Raw genomic sequence first — 7,398 nt, 5'->3', positions numbered from 1 at the left:
CGATTATTCAGTAGTCCTATCAACGTCTCCACATTAACTACTATTTAATATCCATGCATAATCATGCGTACCTTTATATTTTACCTTTTTAGTTGCTGCGTCGAAAAGTCTTGTCTTGTCTTTTGCTGGATTAATAATGATTAAAGCGGGTCTAAAAGTATGAGAATACCGGCGGTTTTTATTACTGACGGGAAGTAATAGTGGAGGATTGTAATCATCATAGTGTATGGCTGGTTCTTTTGGTAGGAAATGGTATATTTTATGCAAATAATAATTCATTTCTTGGGGACTGAAGTGGAGAAACTGGTGCTTTTTTAGTATAAATGAGAGAAATACTGAAAAAGGTATTACGGCATCGGAAAGTGGTGTTGCAGCAACGGGAGTTGGTGTTGCAGCAACGGGAGTTGGTGTTGCAGCAACGGGGAGTGGGTTGCAACCATAGGAAATGGTGTTGCAGCAACAAGAGTTGGTGTTGCAACAACGGGGAGTTGGGTTGCAACAACAGGAAATGGTGTTGTAGCAATGGGAAATGGTGTTGCAGCAACGGGAGTTGGTGTTGCAGCAATGGGGAGTGGGTTGCAACCATAGGAAATGGTGTTGCAGCAACAAGAGTTGGTGTTGCAGCAACGGGGAGTTGGGTTGCAACAACAGGAAATGGTGTTGCAGCAACGGGAAATGGTGTTGCAGCAACGGAAAATGATGAAAGACTGATTTATGGTCCAAAAAAAACGTTCCCAAGTCCGCAAAGTGATTCTTTTGAAGTTTTTGTTCTCCGCCATTTTCCAAAACTAAGATCTGCAAAATAATGAATTGTAATATGGCAACCCTTGGCAGGGATTATTAGTTGAAAAGAATATCTAATCTTAAAAAAAAAATACATAAATGAACAGAAATTTAAGTGCTTTGAGGGACAACAAGTTCCCCTAGGAAAGCATAGTGTATATCTGCCATGCAAGTAGCTTTAAAATCTTCTTTAGAAACAGGCCGCTGATACAAACGGAGTCGATACCCATTCACTAGTAGTGGAGTTATGCTATCATCAATCGTTAAAAGTCTGACTGTCCCATTTGGAAAAACAACATCTACTTCATAAGGCCCTAACCACCTTGTTCTTAACTTACCTTGGAAATTCTCAAAACGGGAGTCATAGAGTAGAGCCCAGTTACCTTTCTAGAACTGCTTTTGCTTGATGGTTCTGTCATGCCACCTACTTCTTTGTTGCTGTATCATGGTTGTTTGATGGATGGCATCCAGTCTCTTCTCGTCCAATTCTTGAAGCTGCTGCAACCTGGCTGTCTATGCATCAGTCAAGTCAAGGTTAACAGCTAAAGCAGTTCTTAAAGTTTTGATTTCAAACTCTACAGGGAAAACAACATTTTTTCCAAAAACTAATTCATAAGGTGAAAAGCCCGTAGTATTCCTCCATGTAGTTCTATAGGCCCATAATGCCTCAGGCAACCTTTGAAATTAGTCCCTTCTATTCTCCTTTATTGTTTTTGTCAAGATGGCTTCCATGACTTTATTGGTGCTTTCTACCTGCCCATTTTCCTGGGGGTGATAAGGTGTAGTCATTTTGTGCTTAATATGATATTTCTGAAGTGTATCCTTGAAGCCATGAGAGTTAAAAGGAGGTCCTCCATCCGTGACTAGTTCTCTAGGCAATCCAAACCTAACAAAGATCTCTTCAAATAAAAATGTTAGTACTGATTCTTCATTAGCTTTAAGGAGTGCCTTAGCTTCTACCCATTTAGTCATATAATCTGTGCAAACTAATATGTACACTCTTTGATTGGATGGGGGATTAATGGGACCTATAAAATCTAATGCCCATCTCTCAAAAGGTTCGAGAATTCCCTGGGGTTTGAGTGGCATTTCATCCCTGTGATTAGGCTGGCCCATTCTTTGACAGCTATCACATGCCTTCACATATTTCTTTGCATCTTTGAAGAGTGAGGGCCAATAATAACCCATTCTGAGTACCTTGTGTGTTGTTCTTTTATCTGCAAAATGCCCTCCACAAGGGCCATCGTGACAAGCTTTTAACACATCATAAATTTCATCTTCACCAATGCATCTTCGGATTTCTTGATCGTGTCCTGTGTGGAAAAGACACCCGCTTATCCAGCTGTACCTAGCACTTTGCTGAATGATCTTTCTTTTTTCCCTGTGTGATAGGTGCGATGGTAATTTTCCTGCAACTAAATAGTTGGCAATGTCTGCATACCAAGGTGAGTGAGCAGATACTGCAAATAAATATTCATCATGAAAAGAATCATCTACTGGAATATTTTCATCAGTTTTTAATCGAGAAAGGAAATCAGCAACTACATTTTCTTTTCCTGGCATATCTACAATTGTGATGTCAAATTCTTGTAATAATAATAACCATATGGTAACTCGAGCATTTGTAACTGATTTATTCATTAGATATTTAATGGCCGAGTGATCAGTATGCACAAAAGTAATATAGCCAGTAATATAATGTCAAAACTTATTGATAGCATAAATGACTGCTAAGAATTCCTTCTCAGTGACTGTATAATTCAGTTCAGCTGGTGTTATTCTTACTGATAAAATAAATAGCATAGGGAAGACTATTTTCTTCTTGGCCCAAGACAGCTCCAATTGCAGTATCTAAGGCATTAGAGGATATATGAAAGGGTAGTGTCCAATCAGGTCCTCTCAAAATGGGAGCTGTAGACAACTGATGTTTAAGTTCATTAAATGCTTTTTCACAATCATCAGTCCACTTAAATTCAGCATTTTTTGTTAATAACACAAATAGAGGAGAAGCTATTTTGGAAAAATTCTTGATAAATCTTCTATAGTATCCAGCATGTCCTAAAAAGCTTCTTACATCAGTTTGTGTTTTGGGGATAGGGAGGGTCTGAATTACCTGTATTTTGGCTAGATCGACTTGAATTCCTAGGAATGAGATAAAGTGACCCAATACAATACCTTGATTCATCATCATATGACATTTTTCAGTGCTTAAGGCAAGGTGTGCTTCTATACATCGCTTAAGTACTTTTTCAAGGTTCTGTAGTGCATCCTCAAAAGTCACTCCATAAGGAGTAAAGTCATCCATAAATATTTCTAAGGAATCATTTAGCATATCAGAAAAAATCCCTATCACTGCTCTTTGAAATGTTGCTGGAGCATTACATAGCCCGAATGGAAGAACCCTGTAAGCAAAGGTCCCCCATGGGCTAGTAAACGTGGTCTTGTCCTGGTCTTGGGGTGCAATCTTAATCTGATTGTATCCACTAAATCCGTCCAAAAATGAAAAGAATTTCTTACCTGCCAAATTATCTAATACCTGATCAATAAATGGTAAAGGAAAATGGTCTTTCTGGGTGGCTTTATTTAAGGCTCTGTAATCCACACATACTCTCCATTTGCCATTTTTCTTGGGTACAATTACAAGTGGGGAAACCCACTCACTGTCAGATATAGGATATATAAATCCTGCATTCAACAGTTTTTGAAGTTCTTCCTTCACAATTTCCCTTAAATTGGGATTCATCCGTCGCTGGGGTTGACAGACAGGGCGGGATCCTTCTTTAATATAAATGCGGTGGGTGCATAGCTCAGGAGAAATCCCCTTCATGTCTGTATAATCCCATGCAAATGCTTCTTTATTTTCCCGGAGTAACTTTATTAACTGTTGTTTTTCATTATCAGTTAAGTTAGGATTTATATTTAATGTTTTGCCAGGCTCAATTTCTATTGTTGTACTTTTGGAGGAGCTGCCTACTATTGTCTGAGATAAATTTTTAGTTTTTAGGTTTTGCTGAGATTCAGATTCCAAGATTGTAGTGAAGTGATTATACATTTCTGGGCTGACCGAAGAAGGTTCAGAAATGAAGCTACTGATTAATTCATCTTCGGTAGAATCTTTGAAAGTTAAAGCTTGTCCGATAGTCAGGATAGGTTGGGTTTCTTCATCCTCATAATCTACCCATACAGAATTGTCATTATTAATCATGGGTGTAGCATGAGGATAAAGGGTAAGCTGTTTGGTTTCCTGCCCATTAGAGATGGTCATTGATCCTGATCTACAGCTGATAAAAGCATCTGCTGTAGCTAGCCAAGGTCTTCCTAGAATCAGTGGATGACCCCCCAACTTTGTTTTAGTTTGTAACACCACAAAATCAGCTGGGTAATTCCAGGATTCTACAGAAATTATTAGGTCTTCAATGACTCCCTCAGGTTTAATTGTAGAGCGATCAGCCAGCTCTAGAATGGTTGGAGTTTCCCTAATAAAGTTTTTTAACTGCAGTAATTGTGCTGTTTCAAGCGTCATAATGTTTATTGCAGTACCCAAATCTACTAGAACTTTAGTGACAAAGGTTTTTCCAACCTGAACTGTTACTGTAGGGTGACCAGGGTCACCATATTTCACAGGAGGATCTTTTTCTGTCATTAAAGCAGTCAGTTCTCCCATCACATGAACTGTGAGGGGGTCCTTAGCTTTTCTTCCAGGTTTTTTTATACAGATATCTCTGACAGTCCTAGCATAAATGGGAACATCTCTTAGCGCTTGCAACAATGGAATTTTAACATATAAATTCTGCAGTTCGCCTAAAAGGTTAAAAGCAGGTTGCTCAAGCGTTTTGGTGAGAGCTAGACGTTCAGGGAATGGCGGATCTGCTGTTTGAGCATTGTTGTTAGATGCTGATTCAACTGTTTTAGCATTATTGTTAGCTGGTTTTTCTTATCCAACTTCCTCTTTATCAGAGTCAGTAATGTCATCAATGATGGGTTCAACAATTCTCCCTGAACGGAGATGGATATCGTTACATTGCATAGGGGAGACAGGCTGATTTTGAACATCAATTACTTGCAGAGCTTTATTATTATTTGGGTTGGGGTTAGGTTGCACAGGCAACTGTGGTCTAATTGCTTGGATATTCGAAGAAGTGTTGGATGGTAAGGAAAGAGATTGTTGATGCTGAGGAAATGGCATCTGCTGGGCTGCCCAGTTCGGATTCCATTGATTAAATTACTATTGCTGGGGAGCCCAAGGATTCCACATGGTAGGATCAGGAAAAGGAAGACTTGGTTGCTGCATGGGTAGAAAATTCATCGTATTAAAGGGTGGGTACTGCATTTGGTTCATGGGTGGGCAATTCGTTTGAAAAGGAGAATGATTATTCCAACGACTAAATACTGTGTTAGAATTCATACCTTGTCTTTGTGGCCATTGCCTCCTCTGTGTCATCAGATACATTGCTTCAGCCTCTTCTTCAGTTGACTGCAGTGCTGCTTTTATTCCCGGCAGAGAGGGGCATTGCTGGGTCTCATGGTTCTTTTCACAGATCATGCAGACTGGTACCTTATCTAGTGGGCATTCCCTGAGTGGGTGTTTTTCTCTGCATTTAGAACAAAAATTAGCTAGGGCAGATTCTGCTTCTGCCTGTTTCTTTTTTACCTGCAGAGCATCAATTTGTGAAGCAAAAGAGCTTAACATTTCAGTTTTAAATTCTTCCAACAAATTACCTATTTCAGCCCTTGTTGCTCCTCCACTTGCTAACTTCTGGACTCTTGAATAGACGCTGTCCCTGCTTTTTGGTCTGCTTACTGCTCCTCTTGAACATCTCATACAGAGGTTGATAATTTCATCAAATGGTTCCTTGGAAATAACCCCTTTTCCAAGCATGTTTAACATGTCCAAGCAGTCATCTCGTACCCCTTTCAACAATATTGTTTTCAGAATATCTTTACTCATGGTAGGGTGGTCAGACTGCTGCAAATTATACTGCAGTCTTTCCGCAAAGTCCTCCAGATTCTCGTCCTCCTTCTGAACCATTTTAAACAACTCTTCCTTCTTCTCTCTCGTTCAGCAATAATCCTGATATTTGGCTAGAAAACTTTCTTTCATCTGATCCCAGGTAGTGATTGCCTGAGCTCCTAAGCTCATAAACCACCTTAACGCATTCCCTTTCAGTGTTGCTGGAAACAGTTTTAGTTTCTGATTAGGGCTCACATAATCATAACTCCTACATAGTATATCAAATTCAAAGAGGAATTCATCTGGGTATTCAGAGGATAACCCATGAAAGTTGGGTAATGCTGAAAGTGGAATGTTCTTCATAGGGGTTGCCCCTCTCGGGAGCTCCCCAATAGGGAACTCCAGGGTAGAGAGTGAGTTTTCCCCCCTTCCTTCTGCTCTGTTATCCTCCATTGGTCTTTTTCCTGAATCGCTTGCTCTATCTTCAATATCTTCTGTCTCTTCAGGTTCTTCTATCGGTTCCTCAGTGTGCTCTGGTACTTCCAGCTTCCTTTCAGGTCCTAGTACCTCCTCCGTCTGTCGATCTGTTTGTGAGGAATACTGGATCTGAGGTCTCCGGGAACTCGTCCTCTGTGATGTCTCGGCCTTTGAAATAATTTCGTCAATGAAGGTCTTTCTTCCTCCCCCGCCTTTGCCGCTTGTGAAATTAGGTTTCCTGCGTCCTCTCATGCACCTGTTATTCTTAAAAATAAATCATTAATGCTTTTAAAATCTCTAGTCGCCTTCCCCGGCAACGACACCAAAATGTTGGCTACTTGAATTGTTTATTGATTAAACAGTCGAGTACCACATTAATTTGTCAACTCGGGAAAGTCCTTTTATTTCAAAGGTGACCTCGTACTGTATGTACTTAATTCTGAAAGCATTAAAAGCTGTAGTATACACAATTCTTTCTTCTGTCAACTCCTTAATCTATGTTATAGTAGTTAAAATATATTGCAGAGATGAAATGAAAGCAGTTAACTAAGAATACAAATCTGCAAAGAAAAATAATGGGTGCTCTGTTAGCAGAGGATCGGGACCCTATCCTCAGGGTAAGGATGTTCAGCACCTGCCCCTGTAACCAAATTGCCAACACACACTGCAATTTCTAATCATCGGTGAAGTATTAACAAAACAGAGTATCCGCAAAAAGAAATTATCAGAGGTAGTGCTACAGAATCCAAACAGAGTATCAGCAAAAGAGATAATGCTACAAAATTCAAACACACTCACACACTAACAAAAAATAAATGGGTGAATCTTGTGAAGAAGGTGGGCCCTGTCCCTCTCACAAGATTCCCCAGAACACAGACACCGGATTAGATGCTCAGAACAACCTTTTATTCATCTGCCAAAATGTCCAGTTACAATAAAGATTCAGACTTGCTTTTGTTTTTCAAAATTTCCCTTACAACTTGTTTTTCTCCCCCCCTTCCAATGTAGATGTCTTCTCTTTATAGAGGAGACATCTATTACAATAGACCGTCATGGTTCATTCAGTTTAACCTTCTTATCAAAAATAAGAAATCTATCCTTGTTACAGGATGTCGTTACAACAGTGTGACGGTGTATTCTTTCTTGGGTCTCTTACTATTACACAGCTGGTAAACAAACCTCAACCA

The sequence above is a fragment of the Pinus tabuliformis genome, chromosome 5_2 (genome assembly GCF_031772625.1).
Source record: "Pinus tabuliformis cultivar Carrire ecotype Pingquan chromosome 5_2, CPIR1, whole genome shotgun sequence".
In the NCBI taxonomy this organism is placed as follows: domain Eukaryota; kingdom Viridiplantae; phylum Streptophyta; class Pinopsida; order Pinales; family Pinaceae; genus Pinus; species Pinus tabuliformis.
Note: the sequence above shows the minus strand (reverse complement) of the source record.